Consider the following 20,119-nt stretch of genomic DNA (forward strand, 5'->3'; position numbering starts at 1 on the left):
GGAGGGAAGCCAACCTCTGGCAAAAAGTACTGGGGTCACCAAATCTGTATTTTAAACCCAAAGAGAGATTGGGTTTAAAAATGTTTACACACGTGAAGTTCACATCCTATGGAGTGCATGAACCTCATTGGGATGTGGAGGGGGAAGAAACAGACCGACTTACATCTGAGGTTGCACTTCTCAGTCACGGAGATCCGCAGGTAGTTGTGCTGACGTCCAAAGCGGTCAGTCAGGAAAGCAGAGAAAGGAGCAGCATGTTCAGTTAGGAAACCTTTTCTTCTCGTGCTTGGCAATTCCTGAGGGAAAAGAATAATAAAATAAATGGCAGTTGTTTTCATCTTCCCTGCACTATGCAAATATTAACGGAGCCTAAACCCCAGGGAAATTAGCATCTACATTTTACAGAAGGGGAAAAGAGAGGCACAGAGAAGTCAAGTCTCAGTGGAACAGCTAAGGAGTTCCAGGGGTTTCCTGACTCCCATCCCGTGCTTAAATCCATTGCATCATGCTACATATTTAAAATAAAGGGGTTGGAGAAACATTTTAAACCTAATCACTTTGTGTAGCAGCTGCTCTAGGCCTTCCCTGCAAGGTATTTTGCACGGACAGTTTGATTCCTGAAATCTATATAGAGAGAGGGAAAGATGTACACCTGAAAGAGTGATCCAGAGGCCCTCCAAGTCTTACCATTTGTCGTCCTCAAATTGATCAACCCGGGCATGATCCTGCCAGGCATTTTGCTGCCTAGCAGAATTAAAAGTTAGAACTGACAGGACATTGCTAACCTTTGCCTCTGAAAGTTCAAGTCTGAGGCATAAAGCCCAGTCAGCAGTAAAAACAGAATTGGGCCACTTACAACTGTTGCCAGCAGATTTATAGTATGATTTTCCTGTTTGAATTGTGTTAGAAGCCTTGTGCTGTGGAGAGGAGAGTGAGGCTACAGCATTGCTTAGGAAACATGATTCCCAGCAGAAAGACACTGAGCACACCAGCTCGGGGGTAGGCTAGAACCCTTAATAGTAATGCCAGTCTTATAAACAAGGTTGTAAGTTACACAAAACTGTTCTCTTCTCCTAGTATGTGCCTACAAGTGCTAGGAGAAGAAACACATTTGGGATTAGTTATTCCAGACTGTAACGTTATCTAAAACGCCGAGCTTCATGTTCCTGCATGTGTAATTAAAGGAGTAAAACACCAGCAAGGGCAGTGGGGTCAGAAAACTGTACAATAGGGGTCGAATAAGGGGAGAATCAATAAGAGTCTCCCAGGCTTGAGTGGGACAGACAAATCTGATTTGCAAACAAATGCTGCTCAAGACACAAACTGTAGCAGCAGCTAACAAAAGAAATGGAAGGGGGGAAAAAAAAAACCAAACAAACCCAAGTTACTCAAAACATTGTGCACTAGGGTTAAAGTTTACCAGCAGCTCCAGGCCACCACTTTGCTTACTGGGCCATTAAAATAAGTTGATGTTTGATTAAAAACATCTTCCTTAGAAACAATTCTGCATCTCATCCCCTTCCCAGAGAGGCACTGGTAGGAAATCATGCTATCAGCTTCTTAAAGGCGTCAGCACCTGTTGCTGCTTACTCCCCACAGAGCATCATAACTCCCTGCTAAGGAACCACTGATCATCTTCACAGCAGTGGGCAAGAACTCCACACTGGATATCAACTACAGAGCAGTGGTCCAGCAAAATGTCTCTAAGAATAAAGAATGGGGGTATTAGGGAGCTAAAGAAAAGTTTGTCTTTTACCTTTTCCAGGTAAGGAAATTGCAACCACTGATCCCTCCCTTCTCCCCCACCCAGTATGGATTGCCCCACCTCCTAGCTACTTAGGGAACAAACCAGACTTGTTTGTGGATGGGGATTAAGACCTTGGGAAACACCTCCAGAAATAATTATTCCAAAAATGGAGAGAGTACCAACATCTAAAGGAACATATGAAAGTGACAGAACAGACAGTTCCCAGAGCAAACTAATTAAGAAAGAGCTATTTGCCAAACTTTACTTCTGCTGATGTCTGTGGGTTTAACATACATTGTGTGGAAGACTAGAATGCTTTCTCTAAGAGCCCCAGACTACATCTGTATGACTCAGAAATGCATGCCTGTTTTCAATCATCTAGACTAGATGGCCAGATTCTAATCTATTATGGTAGCATAAATCTGTACACCACTGAAATCAATGGAGTTACTCCAGATTCGTACAAGTGTAAATCAGAGCCGGTTGTGTTGTACAGGCCTCAGAAGTTGGTGGGATTCCCTTTCCACTTCACACTAATGCAATATCCTCCTTAATTTAATTTCTAAATCTCTCTATTCTTGGATAAACCTATTAGTGACGCTTATCAAGCTTATGCCTGGTTCTCTCCCATCCCCATCCCCATTATTCCAAGTTTAAACACACCTTTGAATTGAGAAAGACTATATAAATGAGCACTCCACCCATATTCCCTGTGGTCATTCTCCACTTCTTCCTCCTCCACTTCCTGTCCTGTGGTCTTTCAAGCCTCTGGCTAAAAAATAGCTATTATCAAATCATAGTTTCGCTTTCAAAGAAATTGAGATCCATGGTCTACTATTAACATGGAGAGTAGAGCCTGAGGTTGATGAGGCCCCAAAATAAGACAGGATGACTGCAGCCAATTTGCTCCCTGCCTTTGGGCTAATCCCTAACCAGTTCCCATGTGAGACTACTCCTAAGCAGAATGCATCAGTATATTAGCGAGTCTGGACATACAATTGCCTCAAAAAGCGTTACACTTTTATGGTTCACACAAGCATGCTCAGAGGAACCTCAAAGCTGAAGTCTTGGATGAACTCTTGAGACCACGAGACAGAAATACTTGAAAAATGTACTCCATCTAACTCTCTTGAAAGCTACCAAGCTTTGCCTACTGGTTATACCAGAGAACTAGGAGCCAGCTCTACCACTAACCCATGAGTTGCTAAGCAAGTTATTTAACCCCACTGTACTTCTACCTCACCACTGTAAAACAGGGATAATACTACTAAACCACTTTTGTGTTTTCACAGGCTGAAATGAGGGTGCTGCTAAAGGAGTATCAAGTGTTGTTTACAGTATTGTTAACAGGCAAAAATGATACCTACATGCTTTTGTCTGCTTGTGGGCACTCACATTTCTCCATTTATATTGATCACAATTCTGTTAAGATTTTATGGAGCCCAATTGAATAATTAGGATACACACTGAGCAGTCATTACATGAAGGGAACAAAATAAGTGAGAATAATGGGATGAGGTGGGTGTGATGTAATGGAAATTATTCTTGGTAATGCAATGCAGTTTGTTTCCATTAACAGACACAGCATCACAAAATTATTTATGAGATTGATTTTGTGTTTAGCAAGTTAAAGAAAAAAGGAATATTTTAAACCCTGTGACTGGAGTTGCCAGTTCAAGACATTCTAGCTATCCTTGTTAGGTTTCAATGGATAAGGAGTTAAAGGTTAAATATTAAAATCTGGCTGTAAACCTCAGAGGTTAAATGAGTGACTGGACTCTAGGGCTGCATTACTGGAGGAAATGGAGAGGACGAGAGAACAAGTCACAGGACAAATGCTAAGTCACATCACTCAATGCGCTACTGAAAGCTGCTCAGATACTGTGCTGATGAGCACTGTATAAGAACCTATAAAGAAGAGCTATCCAGAGTCTCCGCTGAAAGAGCTCCAGAATTGCCACAGGTCTGCATGCATGGGCTGGGTGCCAGGTGGTCAGTGTTGAGGTGTACTGGTGGAGCGAGGACACTCAGCCCTACCCATGTTATGGCTGGCTCTAGCCAGCACCGTGAGCCACTCCGTAGTCTGAACAAGGGAGCTCTAGCACTATGTTTAGCATGATGTACAATATTGTACATGCTCTAGATGCAGATGAGTCTATTCTCCCTCAGAAGTTTTTGGAGAAGATTTTCTGTGTGCTGCTCGTGGGGCTGCGAGACAGGCAGGAGATGCCCTACACGGCCTGACTGATCTGGGATCAGGGAGTGGAGCTGGGGTGGAGCATGGTGCAGCCAGACAGAGAGCAGAATGGTGGGAGGCTCAGAGAGGGGACATCTAATAGCTGAAGCCATTTTGACTCACTCACAGCTGTTCTAACATTGCTACCCTTTTAGAAAAGCAGAAAGATAATCCTTACGTAGGAGCATAATCTTCCCAGAGTCCATTGTTCAATGTACTTCAGCTCTCCACCTGCAGAGATCTCGTAATTAAATGGCAAGAGTCCAGAGGACTTTTCATAGCAGCTGGGCCAGTGGACTCAGTTAAGGTATGAAAAACGGCAGGAAGCACTGGTGTCTGCTTACACAAAGTGGCCCATTAGCCCCATTAGGGTACATCTACTTGGCAATAAAAAAACCCACAGCTCTGAGTCTCAGAGCCCGGGTCAGTTGAGTTGGACTCAGGCTGCAGGGCTAAAATTTGTAGTGTTGACATTTGGGCTTGGAGTAGAGCCCGGGCTTGGAGACTCACCCCCCTCACCAGGTTTCAGGGCTTGGGCTGGAGCCATGCGCTGACACTTGGCAAGGGGTGTAGATCTCCAAGCCTAGGCTCCAGCCCATCTACACAGCATCTACACAGCAATTTTTAGCCTCCCAGACATGCCCAAGTCAGCTGAGCAAGGCCAGCTGCAACTGTGTCACAAGTCTTTTACTGCAGTGAAGATTTAGTTACCAGTACTTCTGCTTTTGGTGATCCAGTTTCAGCAAACAGAAGGAAATCTATGCCTTCTTCTGTCTGAAGTTTGCTTTCCACATTAAAAAAAAAAAAAAAAAGAATCTATGCCCGATTCAGTTTGAATAACAGAACAGTATTTGGCATCAATATAGGACCTTGGCCCTCCCTGTTTGTATTTACCAATAGGTAAAACTGCCAACTACAATACTGCTCAACACACAGCAAAACTCTCAGCTCAGATCCTATATACATGATTCATCTATGATAACTACTAGGAAGACTTCCAGTTGAGCAGGCAGTGGAGTAAATCTATCTTTAACTCCCAGTGGAAAGGTACTGCAGACAGACCACATGGTGTGTCAGCCTGTTCTGTGAAGCCTTGTCAACATTAGGAATTCCTACACTAGACCTCTCAGTGTTAGGTGCAGATGAGCCAACATTAACTCTGGTGGAAATTTCATGTAAACATTCTTTAAGATTTGCTCCCTGTTGTAAGTAGTAGAGCACACAGCCAAGTTTATAGGGTTTTAACCTTTGTCCATCCATCAGCTAGCAAAAGCAATCTTGACAGGCTAACTCTGTGGTCGTTTTACATCCTTTAGTTGCTTCACAAATAGGCAGATAGTTAGCAACCTTTGCCTATTATAAATGTGAAAGTGTCACTCTCTCCCTTCAAGGACACAGTCGCAAGGAAGTTTTTAAATCTTTTAGCTGTTTAAAGCAACTTTTTGGAACTGAAACCAAGACCTGCTTCCTTAATTGGATTTTTCCTTCAGTTTCATGAGATGGTTTGTTATTGCAATATTGCTTGAGTGCTAGAAGCTGCTTGTAATTAAAGAGCAAATGCATTGATGATTTTGCTTTCTCTAAAAAAAAAGTGTTAAAAGTTTAAATATGACCTAGTTATCAATCATAATCTCTCATTATAACCTTAGTATCTTTACAAAATCCTCACCACAAACATGCAAAAGCTGGTGTTACATAAAGTTATAAAAGATTGACAGCTTTTGAAGGGAAGAGAAGAAAGCTTACTACTCAGGGCTTTCCCCAGTGAAAGCATGACTCCAACTGTACCCTTTCCCTCTGCTCACATAACGCAAACTGAGAGATTCACCACTAAGTCACATATTATGGATCTGCAGACTCATGTTGATATGATCCCTTTAAAAGTACTTTTGGAAACAATTAGCAACCTTTGCTCTGGTGGGTGGCGGACAGGCTTGTGTAAAACAACATGGAGATCATGTTTTCATCCTGACAACTAGAACTTCCTATTCATTAGCTGGTTGTCACCTCCTTATACTGTTTAGGGGATTGGTAATGGGAGGAGTCCTTAACTAGTAGGTTGCCAGGTCAAATCCAGCCCAGTTTGGGGCTGACAGCAAGTTACCATTAACTGATGCTGTTCACAGACATGTGAGATGAGCTGGGTAGTTCTCGTTCCAATTTCTAGCAGTTGTCTACATTACCAAAAGAAAAAAAACCAAACACACAACACCTCTTCAGTTGGCACTCACTGGCATTATCAATAGTCTCAATAAAAAGGCCAAGGTTTAAATAGTTATGAACCCTGAAGTATTTTCATCCCACCTGAATGCAATTCTTCCAGGTCGGTTGGGGCACACTGATGGATGGAGTTGGGGAAGCTTGCTGTGCTACTGATTGTACTGCAAATGATCTGTGAACAAAGGACTTCAGACGCCTGGGCTGTCAATCTGACACTTTATATTAGCACTAAAATATTTAGAAGTTAGAAGATCACATTGAATATTTAAAAAAAAAAATATTAACCATCTATTCCTGTAACTCTCTGACACAAGGTGTTACACCTCCGGACGCATCAATCAGACTGTGTTTTCTAGAGTAATTTTTCCATAAATATTGAAAAATTAAGTTATCTCCAGAAATGCTAATACCCATTAGGAATACCACAGGACAGCTTAGTGCATGTATATGAGATAGACTCCCATGGGAAGAGTGCTTGAAGGACTACAGTTGCACATATTCTACAAAAGGTTATACAAGACAGTGGGAGTGAGGAAGAAAAATGCTGAGGATCACCCAGGATGATCTAATCCACAGTTTCTCAACCTGTGGTACACGTACCCCTGGGTGTACGTGAGACACAGGCAGGGGGCACACAGTGAAAAACCCAGTGAAGGGAAACGGGCGGGATGCTGGGTGGCAGCTGCTGGCTTGGGCAGCAACCGTTGGCATTTTGGGAATCCAGGTAGCAGCCACCTGTTCCCCGCCCAGTCCCAGCTCCCAGGTGGGAGCCCGGCAGCAGCCTCCTGTGCCCTCTGAGCTGGGCTCACCGCGGTGGCCATCCATACCCCGGTTCTGAGCTGAGACGCAGCCTCCTGCACCCTGGCTTGAAGATGGGTAGCAGCTGCCTGCTGCCTGCCCATATTCCCAGGTCCCAGCCGGCTCAGAAGTCTCCTTCGCCCCAGCTCGGAGCAGGCAGTAGTTGCTCACCTCCCAGGCTGGCAGCTAGGTGGCAGCCGCCTGCAACTTGCCCAGGTGGCAGCTCCCCTCCCCAGCTCAAAGCCTGGTGCCTAGAAAGCCAGGCAGAGAGCCCAGCGGCTTGCCCAGTCCTGGAGCCGGGCTCTACCCGCAGGCTTACTAGCTAGAGCAGTGAAATTAACAACTATGACAGCCCCAGATTTTACCAGTATAAAAATGTTAAGAGGGGCCCACACAGTGTGATTTGCCCCAGGCCCACACACCCCTGGGGACGGCCATGGGGAGCATTGCTATCCACTCTGGTGAGCCGCTAGTGCCTGCTCAGACCTCACAAGTTCTCGCGTGTGTGAGGAGAACACCACCTGACCCTGCCATCAGGCCAGTGACTGGCTGGCGTTGAACTTGGCTCCCAAATGGAATAAGGGGAGGAGCAAGGAGGGGAGAAACAGCAGGGGGTTTTGTGATCTGCCACAGCCACACAGCACTGCAGAACTCAGAACTCTTCTGCTTTACGAGAAATACAGTTGTCCAGCCATAAAGGGGAAAAAGATTGTATTTCTCAGAGTGGAAAATTGAGTGTTGGGGTACTTATTAAAATTTTCAAAAGTTAGCGGGTACTTGCTACTTACAAGGTTGAGAAACACTGATCTAATCAATGTTCTCTAGACTTGTTACTCATTTCTTAAGATGCAGACTCTGGTATCCAAAAGACAAAGTGACAATATAACAGAGAAAGAGAAAGCAGAACAGTAGCAGACTAGGCTGTCACAGTGGACTTTAGAAATGGCAGCAACCTCCCAGAGTCCAACCCTTTTGATTCCTTGGGATAAAGAGGGGAAGATTAGATATAAGGACAGGAGAGCCAAACTCTGGTGTACTATTCATCCAGATGGAGATTCTGAAAGGGTACGATCAAGTACTGCACACCTGGTATAGCCCTCCTCCTGTATCCCACCTGCAAAGGCATTTGTGCATCAGGAAATAATACCTAATACCACTTGTTCAGCTGGTATGAACACCTGATGCAGTGGTTATTCCAGCGGGGGCTTGGAAATTAGATGACTGCACAGCCTTAAATTTTTGTGGAACAGGACAAGATTTGAACTGAGGAGTTGGGAAAAGAAAAGCTACATGATCCTCCATGTCAAAATGCATTAGTGGACTCTCTTCTGGGCTTTAGAGCTGGTGCGGAGTTGTGGGGGTTGTGCAACCTCATACATCCTTCTACAATTCTAACTGGGACCTGGGTGAGTGGACCATGACTAGGGACTTTGGCCTGTCACCTGCAAAGTGAAGCTCCAGGGTCAGAAATAGCTTCTGGCATTATTGGTTAAAGAGCTGTACAGAGCCAGAACAAAGTCCTTGCTCAGAACACTAGGCTACTCCCTGCTCCCTTGACTGTGATTTCTTCTTAATGTTAGGGTGGAGATGGAGTCTTTTTGGCCCCTGATTCAACTATAATTAACTAATCAAGAGCCTCAAGAAATCAAAATCAAGCCTTCACCTCAAGATGTTGAAGCCCTTTAGTGAAAGTGGCACATGTTTAGAGGGGGCACAGATGTGGATTTCCAGAAAACACTGAAATTAAAATCTTATCTTTAGCAGCCCTCACCCCAGTCTCCGGCTGTCCTTCATACTTGACGATGAATGTGATGGAGGGAAATTTAGCACTTGTTAATTCGGCAATGAGAAGCAAGTCCAGCATTTGGAATAAAGCCACTGTGACAGTTTGGGCAGGAGAAACTGGAAAGCTGCTTGATATTATGCCACTGAAGATGGTGTTGTTGATACGCTGCCTCTGTGCACATCAGCTGCCTGGACAGAATCATACACTACAGATCTCCATTTACATCTTTCTCTGGCAACTTCTTCCCAGTTCTCTATGTTCATATTTGCTTTCTTCACATTCCTTTTCAAAACATCCTTATAGTGCAGCTTTTGCCCTCCTCGATCACGTTTCCCTTCCTTGAGTTCACCATAGAGGAGAATCTTTGGGAGCCGATGATCCAGTGCATGGACAAAATGATCTGTCCATCTCAGCTGCGCAGCTGCTATAAGTGCCTCAACTCTGGGTATGCCAGCTCTTCAAGTTCCCAACATCGAGGTATTGAGAACTCAATGTTGCCATTTAATTCCTAGAAGCTACCACAGAAGTCTCAGTTGGAAGCTTAGCAGGCCCTCATCCCACTCCTCAAAAAAAAGTGTTGCTGAAAAAGGTCCTAAGACAAGATAATTAAGAGGAGCAAATAATTAAGCAATCAATTTGCAAACATCTAGAAGATAATAAGGTAATAAGTAACAGTCAGCATGGATTTGTCAAGAACAAATCATGTCAAACCAACCTGACAGCTTTCTTTGACAGGGTAACAAGCCTTGTGGATAGGGGGGAGGCAGTAGATGTGGTATATCTTGACTTTAGTAAGGTTTTTGATATTGTCCCACATGACTCTCTCTTAAACTAGGGAAATACAACCTAGATGCAACTACTATAAGGTGGGTGCAAAAGTGGTTGGAAAACTGTTCCCAGAGAGTAGTTATTAATGGTTCACAGTCATGCTGGAAGGACATAACAAGTGGGGTTCTGCAGGGATCAGTTCTGGGTCCGGTTCTGGTCAATATTTTCATCAATGATTTAGATAATGGCATAAAGAGTATACTTATTAAGTTTGCGGATGATACCAAGGTGGGAGGGGTTTGCAAGTGCTTTGGAGGATAGGATTGTAATTCAGAATGATCTGGACAAACTTTAGAATTGGTCTGAGGTAAATAGGATGAAATTCAATATGGACAAATGCAAAGCACTCCACTTAGGAAGGAACAAGCAGTTGCACACATACAAAATGGGAAATGACTGCCTAGGAAGGAGTACTGCGGAAAGGGATCTGGGGGTCATAGTGGACCACAAGCTAAGTATGAGTCAACAGTATAATGCTGTTGCAAAAAAAGCAAACATGATTCTGGGATGTATTAGCAGGAGTGTTGTAAGTAAGACACGAGTAGTAATTATTCTGCTCTACTCCACGCTGATTAGGCCTCAGCTGGAGTATTGTGTCCAGTTCTGGGTGCCACATTCCAGGAAAGATGTGGACAAATTGGAGAAAGTCCAGAGAAGGCAACAAAAATGATTAAAGGTCTAAAAACATGACCTATGTGGCAAGACTGAAAGAACTGGGTTTGTTTAGCCTGGAGAAGAGAAGACTGAGAGGGGACATGATAACAGCTTTCAAGTACATAAAAGGTTGTTACAAGGAGGAGGGAGAAAAATGGTTTTTCTTGGCCTCTGAGGACAGGACAAGAAGCAATGGACTTAAACTGCAGCAAGGGAGGTTTAGGTTGGACATTAGGAAAAACTTCCCAATTGTCAGGGTGGTTGAGCACTGGAATAAATTGCCTAAGGATATTGTGGAGTCTCCATCATTGGAGATTTTTAAGAGCAGCTTAGACAAATACCTGTCAGGGATGGTCTAGATATTACTTAGTCCTGCCATGAGTGAAGGGGACTGGACTGGATGACTTCGAGGTCCCTTCCAGCCCTATGATTCTAAGATGGCAGGAAAGTTCTGTGGCACGGAGACTCTTAGGCAAAGGGTGCCCTGTTCTTTACAAACTCTCACCTCAGAGCTGACAAACTCACAACCATTGTTTCCAGCACTCTCTTGTTTCTAGATAATTTTTATTCTTCCTTAAATAAAGATACTTTTGTTTCATTACGAGTGCTGTATGTTACACAGGAGCGGTGGTTTAAGGTAAAACCGGGCACCCTGTTCATGGAGAGGCAGAAGATCTGGGATTTCTGTGAGTAGCCAGTGTCAGGAGATGGATATCAATCAAAGGGACTCAGTGACTGGGGTGCACCTCTTGTTAACAAACAAGGCAAAGATAGGGCTGAGGCAGCCCTGAGGAGAGCCCTTGAGTGGCTGAAAGGCTGGTGGTGTTCTGGAGATGATAGCCAGCCAGACCCTGACAAGACTCCCCCATGCTGAAGGCAGGAGGTAACAAGAAGCTCAATGCTGGGTACCCTAAGTACTGTCACAAGTTCCCCATGTTAAACATTTACTATTCAAGTATCATTAGTACAGAAGAAAAATAGCCTGAAAAGATTGATCTCCCTAAAACTCCCTCCTGTGCCCTGCTACCCTCAACTCCTCCTGAGGCTTAAGGGGCCCCACACCCTGTAAAACCATGATCTGCAAAACATCACCCAACCCTGAAAATTATCTTGTAAATACTATACTCAGCTTCTGGGGCTCAGGTTGGATTAGGAATGTGGACCAGCCAGTATGAAAATGGATAGTCTATCAGCAAAACTGGAAACTTGTCCAGACTGAACCAAGCATCCCACGCCGTGATGTACTGGGGAACACCCAGATCACTGCTTGCCCACAGGGGCATGCACAGGAATAAACATTTGGATACTTTTGACGGGGCAGGGGCTGGCTCCCCTCCCACCCTCCGGCCACTGCCAGGGCTGGTGGAGCTCACGCTTCCCAGGTGGCCAGAAGAGCTGATTCTTTCCCCTTCCCCCTGGGGCCATGGGTCTGGAGGAGCTCACCCCACAGAGGAGTTCTGTGCCCCCACCGATTGTGGGGGGAAGCCATGCCCCCGCTTGCCTCCCCTCATGCACGCCCCTGCCTGCCCGGTAACCATGGGTTCCTTTATGCTGTGCAGCTTTGGTTCAGGCCCCTGACACCAGTTGCCTGCCCACAAGCACAAGGTCTCACCCTGGCTTTCACCAGCCTAGTTTCTCTTTGCAGGGTGACACCAACAGCCCTTCCAGTCCTGTCTCCAAAATCCATTCTCCCCAAGTTTCTAACTACCAGACTCTCTCTCTTTCCCCCTCTGGTCTGTCACCCCCAAAGGTGTGACACCAGCCCCCCAGACACCAGTTCACTGGTGCGCAGACACTCCACACAATTTGCACATCAGAGATACTTGGGGGTAAAAACACACAAAAGGGTTATTTTACAGAAAAGCCAAAGATTCAAAGATGAACTAGTGAGTGAGGGCGAACATACACAAGTTACAACAAAAACAAAGATGCAACCTCAGGCTTCACACACCTGTATTAGATAAAATCTCTTTTCTAATACAAGTTACCTATTGCCTTTGAACAGTTTCCTTGCATACCCTCTAGCTGTAGGGGGGAATCTAATGTCTACACTGTAATTAAAACCCCACAGCTGGCATGTGCCAGCTGACTCAGGCTTGCGGGATTCGGGCTAAGGAGCTGTTTAATTGCAGTGTAGGCATCCAGGCTCAGGCTGGGGCCCAGGCTCTAGGACCCTGCAAGGCAGGAGGGTCCCAGAGCTCAGGCTCCAGCCCAACCTGGAACATCTACACTGCAATTAAACAGCCCTTTAGCCTGAGCCCCGGTTGCCCTAGTCAGCTGGCACAGGCCAGATGCAGGTGTCTAACTGCAGTGTAGACATACCCACTGAGGCGCTCTCTCAGTTTCTTTCATTTTAAAAGGTTTTTTTCCAGGGTTTTTTATTCAGTCACTGTAGATACTCAAATAAGGAAAGGCCCAGTTGTCTCAATGGCTTCCAGTTAATGGTAATGTCCCATTGCTGAATTTTCCTGGGTTGTACAATGGATGTTTCTTGAGTTTTGTGTAAACACTGGCGCAGGAGACACCGCTCCTTGTCTGATGGAGCACTGTCCTGCTGTGAGGTGGAGCCAAAGTTTTATGAATAGTCCTCAGTATACACAAATACATAAATTCATAACCATAGACTGCATGCTCATTGCATAATGACTATTAAGTTTAGAACATTACAAACTTTCATAAGAGACTTCTCAACATGCTTTTTCATACATAACATTGTATACAATCGGTTGATTCAATTACTTACACTTTGGGGTTCACACACACACCCATTCTTTCTTTGGGGGTATCTGGACCCTCACTGTCACACACACACTTCCCATAGACTTGCCAAATCTTACTTCTCCTGACACATCAAGGACTTGAGCTACATTCTTCACTTCAGTTTCCAGAGACTATAAAGATTTAACAGACTTCTCTGAGACACTTACAAAAATGATCAAATGCTTGTCTTAACAAATCACTAATTAGGCATTTGTAATGGACTGTTGCCAGAAAATTCCAAAAAGAAACAAGCACAACTGGTCTGTAAAAAGGTGCAGTGGCCTTCCTCCGAGCCAGGGCCCGAAGAAGGGCCACAACTGCGGGGCCAGACAGAGAAACGGCCGGCAGCCCAGTCTTCCCAGCAACTGGGAGGCTGGCTCGTGATAGGGCCTGCTGGCCGACCAATCCAGTACCAGAGGGGCGGAGTCTCAGCCAAGGCTGAGACTACAAAAAGCAGGCCCCACAGCTCAGAGGGGAGGAAGCTGCTGCCAGAGGTAGATGTGTGGCCCTGCTATCTATAGCTGAAGCCTGAACTAGGCCGGGCCACTGACAGGAGTGAGTACTCTCTGGGGCAGAGACTCTGGGAGTGGCCCAAGAGAGCAACCGCTAAGGGTTGGGTAGGGCCCCTGGGCCCCCTAGACTGGCCAAGCCCGTAGGCCCTAGTGATTGGACAGAGTTCCCTGAGCCAGAAGGCTGGGAGACCCCTCCCGAGGCTGGACCTCACCTAGAGGATCTGCTTGAGGCTGAGCCATTCCCCCAGACAGGGCAGGACCTAGAGGAGCTGCCGGAGGCTGAGCCACCCCCGAGCCCTGGGACCTGGAGGAACTGCCTCTAGCCGAGGAGCTTGCTGCCTGTAGATGCCGAGAGACCACCCGCAGCAGGCTCGCCAGTCCACCCCAGTGACTCTGAGGAACCTACAGATACAGGTACCTGCTGATATGGGGAGGAAGTAGCCCAGGGGTGGCCATGACTGTGGCTGAGATAGTGGCAAGCCCCAGTCGTCGTGTTGCAGCAGGAGCCCCGCCAACTTAGTGGCACGCCTTTGCCACTGCTAAGGCCCTGGGCTGGGATGCAGTGGAGTTGGGTGGGCCTGCGTCCTCCTCCTCTCCCCCTTACCACCCAGAGAGTGAGCACCGTCCCCTGCACTCTCGAATTGAAACCACTGCTTTGCTTGCCCGCCCTGCCTGAGGGCTGGGGCGATAGACTGCTTTGCTTGCCTGTCCTGCCTGAGGGCCGGGGCAATAGACTCATTTCGCAGCAAACATTCCCCTTTTTGGAAGGTGCAGTGGCCTTCCTCTGAGCCAGGGCCCAAAGAAGGGCCACAACTGCGGGGCCAGACAGGCCCCTGTGTTACATGGTCTAAAAAAGCCATCCAAAACAGGGTGAGGTTACAGAGCAGCATGGGGGCAGGGCTTGCACCATCATGCTGGATGTGGGGGTGGAGCATGATCTAAGGGGGGGGAAGAGCCCAGACAAAAAGTGGCCCCTAAGTTAAATGTAAAATCCCACCGGCTGCAAGTAGGTAAAAAACACCGCTTAGTCTTTAAAAGGTAAGCCCAAATATTGCTTAATTTGAGCTACTTTGGCAACATCATGCAGCCTGACCTGATACACGCCTCCAACTCCCAGCCTGTCCCCAAACACTCCCCTCCCATTCCCCCAGCCTTGTCCCATATGCAGAGGATTGAGAGGGGGTTCTTGGGGAAAAGTCATATGGCTATCCTTTCAAAGTCCTGGGCCTAGGATTCCACACCAGCTGGATATGGGGCCTTTTTAGGCCTCACTGCATCACCTACAAGGACCAGAGTGGTGTAAAAGGGTAGGCAGGGTAAAGATCCCACTCTTTCTCCAGAATCTTAGGGTTTTTTTTTTTTTTGTTTTTTTTTTTAAACGCAAATCTCTAGCTGTTATGGTTGTTGAGGAAACGTCAAAAATTTGAGCCAAGCATTTGCAGAACTGAGTCTGCAGCCTGAAACAGTAGTCCTGAGAGGTGAGAACTGTGCCATTCTTCTCAGGGCTGGATTAACTCTGATGCCCTGCAATGATTTATATGTCAACCTCTGCTCCTGCGTGAGTAAATGATCACAGATCTGCAACATGTGCTGTGTGTAACATCTCCTTTTAGTGCCATAAATGGGTAGCATTTGGAGGACAACATCTCCTTCCTCATGTAGGTGGACAGCGGAAGGGAGCCAAGGGGAGAGGGAGAGGCCAAGTGGCATGTGTGATCGTATTTTGAATAACTGCACAACTTAGAGTGAGCAGCGTCTGAGTGCTATCCATCTGAGTGCTTATTTTGCGGTAGGAACTTGGAAAGAGTACCACTGCCTTTTCCTCCCCCCATTGGACCCCCAGAAGGGATTGAGAAGAAACAGACGCATAATCCCATTTTACATGGAATAACTGGCATCGACTGGATGCCTAAGTCACAGGGTGGCAATTGTAGGCTGAATCCCCATCAGACATATAGAAGTCACAGATCTACCCATCAGATATCCCAACTGCTCTCCCCTTCTCACAAAAAAAGTGATTGCAGGTTTTAAAGCAGAATTTTGTCAAAGTAGCATTCAAAAGAGCTAATTAATCCAGATTGAGCAATTTTAAAACTGTAGTCTCTAAGGCAATTTTAGACTTAAAGCTGTGTGTGTGTGTGTGGTTACACAATTTAGAAAGTCTACTATGTGAACCATCAAAAATAAAAAACATTTTTCTAAATTATTGAGCCAATTTTAATGACATTGTTTACTGTCAATTTGATTTCTTGTAAAAAAAAGTATTAAATTCACTGTCAGTTTTTAAATATTATTGACTTCTGGTAACCCACAAACCAGCACCAGAACCTAGTCTCAGCCTATTTTTTGCTTGTTAAGGACTGCCATGTGACAAAATGTGATCAATACATCATGTAAAACTGGGGTACATCAAATTCTATCTTTTTGATCAGTGTGCCAGACATTTGGACTCCATGTTTTTGTTATGCTTTCCACCCCCAATTTGGCACTAAGGAGGGGGGAATTAATTTTCAAGGCATCTAACAGTTAAATTGAGAGCAGCCTAATTAAGACAATGTTCTTGCTGAGGAAATTCAGTTTCAAGCCACCTGCGCAAAGTAAACAAACAGCCTTCTTATTAGAAAGTCCACATAACCTTTTGGGTTACATCCAGTTGATCATCTTTGATGACCAATTTCAAGAAAGACTGCCACTTCTGGCATTTACAGATAATGTGCTTTTGAATAGTGCACAGTATACCCAGAATGGAAAAATATTTTTGCTGAGTGACTTGCTCACTACGATATGGATGAAAGAGAGAGAATTTCACTATTACTAAACAATAATATAACTGTAATTGAGATAAGTATTTATTATTATTCCATTTGAGACCAAAAAACAGCCTGTAAGGGGGGAAAGGATGTATTATTGATTAAAGTAACACCGGCAGGCTGAAGATTTTAAAATGCACAGAAGTCCTTACTAGTAACATGGTACATTATAAAGAATGAAAGAATTAAAAGTCTAATTTACTTGTCACCTTTAACCATATGTTCTTTTCTCACCTTGGACAACTGACAGACTATTTAGTGTCACTGTTATTTTTAGTCCATTTCAGTTACAATGCTAGGATATTATAGTTGCAATTACTGCAGAGGAATTTTTGAACAAAAACCAGACAAGGTAGAATGAAACCAAATTTAAAGAAGCAGAACAAACATATGACTAAACACTTAAAGCTGGAGCTTAAATTATGTGACATTATTTCCAATTATAAAACACTACTTGCACAGCAACTTTAAAAAGTTAACCCTTTATACAAGGACCTGCTCTTTGAATAAACTCACACTCAAGATAATAGGGAACATCTTAGCTATTTCCCCAGTTTAAAAAAAACCAAAACAGATAAGATTAGAGGGATATCATTTTCACTTTAATTTCCAGCTGTGAACTGTCATGTGGCACTGTTGTTCCTTATTAGCCAGCTGCCACATTCCAGTCAGGATGTGGTTACATTTCACTAGTGAGTGAAAGGATTTCTGTACATATTTCAGTAAAGTGCTTTACGATCCCTCAAGGAAAAAAAAGTGCTATCTAAAACAAAGGTCATCAGTGTTTAAAAAGTAGTTACCCATCTCAGCATTAAGGGTACAGAAGAGGCAAAATAGGAGAATCTTTACAGATTTTTAAAAAATTATCTGCAGTCCACTCAATCTCTTCTTCTTTCTAGCTAACTTCCCCTTCAAAGTAGCTGACTGTGCAACTCAGCTTTCCAAGAAAGATAAACTTAGCACCCTGCAGTCTACTGCGATGGGCTTTTTCCACAAGGCTGCCTCCAGTCTCAAAGGTCAAAAGTCTCCTGGCACATGCTGTACGAGCAAGGGGTTGTGCCAAGGTCTTTGCCTAAAAGCCCTCACCTCCCTGCTCCTCTGCTACTGACTCCCTTCCCTCCAGAGGTGGCTCTGAGTCAGTGTTAATAGCTACTTAAAGTGTTATGCCCCTTGCCCCCCTCAGCCACCTCCAAAGCTAGTTAATCCTCAACCTCCAAAACAGCATTTTCCTTGGCACCCACCCCCTCCATAACTACTGCCCCCGTTATCCCCTACAGCAGGTCAGCCCCAAGGGCTGGCACCCATCAAATCCAGTTACCCGCTGGCCCCCTCTCCCTAGCTATCTCCCACCCCAGCAGCCCCTTGCCCACAGTCACCCCCGTTTATCTCCCTGCTCCTCAGCTGCCCCCACACAACCTTCCTATGGGGCCACACACCTGCCCGGCTCCCCCGCTGAAAGGAGCCCCCCACCCACCTGAGCTGGGGCGGGGGCAGCCACCAGCGCTTGCTGCTGCTGCCGCACAGGAGCCCCGGAGCTGCAGCCCCTGCCCGGCCGGGCACGGAGCGGCCCCCGCAGGAGGCAGCCGCGAACGCCCTGCGCCGCTGCCATGGGCCTGGCTGAGCCCGTCCCGCACAGAAGCGGCACGCGCGGGGCCAGCTCAGATCTGACTCTGCTTCTGCCCGCGCCGCCGCCGCCACCTCAGTCACGTGAGGGGAAAGTGCCACCATCAGCCAATCGCAGGGCGGGGTCGGCTGAGGATGCCGCGCTGCATCTTGGGAGTTGTGGTTCCTTATCCGCTCCAGGGTCGCAGGTGGTTCCCAGGCTGAATCCACAGGGACGGATCACTGTGTAGCTAGCAGGTGAGGATTAATCCTAGCTGCTTTGCTCCGGCAGCTGTCTGCCCTGGCCTCCTTACGCCTGCGCCTACAGATAACAGAGGAGTGTTTTGGTTGGGGGGGGTTGATTTTTGACTTAAATTACAAATAAATTACAACGTTGAAAATGAAAAGTGGCATGAAAAGGCAAAAATGAACTGGGGATATTTGGTCCTACTCATGGATCACATCCTCCAATGCAGATCTAAAGGCAGGAACAAGGCCTCTATTTACATTTTCATGATGTTAAGAAAATTGCTGAAAGGAGTAAAAACAAACTAAGTAAAACCAACACTTCTTTTTTTCAAGCCTTAGATATTCAGTTTTTTTCTGCCTTGTTTTTCCTACAAGACTCCAAACAACTGGAGAACTGGCAGGGACTTTGACATTAGAAATATCATAGCAAAATAGAGAAAGTGATTTTTATTTGTACTGTTTAAAAGTTTGTGTTTGCTAATTCCGGTTTAGCTCAAGTGTATGAGAAACACTTGTAAGAAAAGATATTTTTGTTAAAGATTTAAAGCCTTCCAAAGGACAGAAAAATTTCGCAAACCATTTCTCTGGGTCCTCCGAGGAGACCTCGATCAAAAACAAGGAATACAAAACTTTACATACTCAGTATTTCTAAATTAAAAATTAACAATGAAAAAAATAAGCTTTAATGTTGGAGACTGACAGTTAATCATGCTTCCATTTCACTTTATAGAACACACAAGAGCACACATTTGATTCAGTTGATGGTAATATACTGGTTCTTTGGTACCTTTCCTTCTTACCTTTGTTTTTCTTTAATATAATGTTGTACCATGGACATTTTGTGTACATGCAAAAATTCTACAGATTGTGGGCCAAATCCTGTTTTCAGTTATCAAAAGCTTAATCTCTTACCATTTGAGGTAAAAAAGCAACATAATCACTGGGGCCAGCTACTAGTGCAAGTTACACATTCTAAACCAGTGTTTCTCAACCTTTTAAGTAGCATGTACCCCCCAACTTCTGAAAATTTTAATAAGTACCCCAACACTCAATTTTCCACTCTGAGAAATACAATCTTTTCCCCCTTTACCACTGGACAACTGTATTTCTCATAAAGCAGAAGAGTTCTGAGTTCTGCAGTGCTGTGTGGCTGTGGCAGATCACAAAACCCTCTGCTGTTTCTCCCCTCCTTCCTCCATATAGGAGCAAAGATCAATACCAGCCATCACTATGGCCTGATGGCAGGGTCACATGGTGTTCTCCTCACACAGGTGGGAACTTGTGAGGTATGAGCAGGCACTAGCAGCCCATCAGAGTGGATAGCAACACTCTCCATGGCCATCCCTAGGGGGGTGCGTGCCTGGGGCAAATCACACTGTGGGGGCCCCTCTTAACATTTTTATACTAGTAAAATCGGGGGCTGTCAGAGCTGTCAATTTCACTGCTCAGCTAGAGCAGTGAAACTGACAAGTAAGTCTGCGTAGAGCCCGCTCCAGGAGTTGGGCAAGCCGCTGGGCTCTCCACCTGGCTTTCTGGGCACCAGGCTTTGAGCTGAAGAGGGGACCTGCCAGCTGGGCAAGTTGCAGTTGGCTGCCGTCTGGCTGCCAGCCCGGGAGGTGAGCGACTGCCACCTGCTCCAAGCTAGGGCAGAGGAGGCTTCTGTGCAGGCTGGGACCCGGGGATGTGGGCAGGCAGCAGGCAGCTGCTGCCTGTCTTCAAACTGGGGCACGAGAGGCTGTCTCTCGGCTCAGAGCCAGGATGCAGGTGGCAGCCACCCACCTGTGAGCCCAGCTCGCAAGGCGCAGGAGGCTGCCACTGGGCTACCACCTGGGAACTGGGACCAGGCAAGACCGGCCACCCAGCTTCCCAAAAAGCCAGTGGCTGTCACTCAGCTTTCCAGGACTTCAGCGGCTGCTG

At 45.8% G+C, this 20,119-nt stretch overlaps 1 protein-coding gene across 3 annotated transcripts in view; it reads right to left on the reverse strand.

The window, feature by feature from the left end:
- The window catches only part of MOCS1 (molybdenum cofactor synthesis 1), a 54,365-nt gene extending 36,483 nt beyond the window's left edge, over window positions 1-17,882 (reverse strand). For 2 of the 3 annotated variants that reach the window (XM_067564779.1, XM_067564781.1), the window contains exons 1-2: window positions 17,826-17,882; window positions 164-296 (exon numbers count right to left, since the gene is read on the reverse strand). The gene's annotated coding sequence lies outside the window, so the exon portion shown is untranslated. Of the gene's footprint in view, window positions 1-163; window positions 297-17,825 lie in introns of those variants that run through there. The other variant, XM_067564780.1, reaches the window with a different exon arrangement.
- Window positions 17,883-20,119: the final 2,237 nt, after the last annotated feature.

The sequence above is a fragment of the Emydura macquarii genome, unplaced genomic scaffold (genome assembly GCF_026122565.2).
Source record: "Emydura macquarii macquarii isolate MOO-44397 ecotype Brisbane River unplaced genomic scaffold, CSIRO-AGI_Emac_v2 contig_2676, whole genome shotgun sequence".
NCBI classification, from domain to species: Eukaryota; Metazoa; Chordata; order Testudines; family Chelidae; genus Emydura; species Emydura macquarii.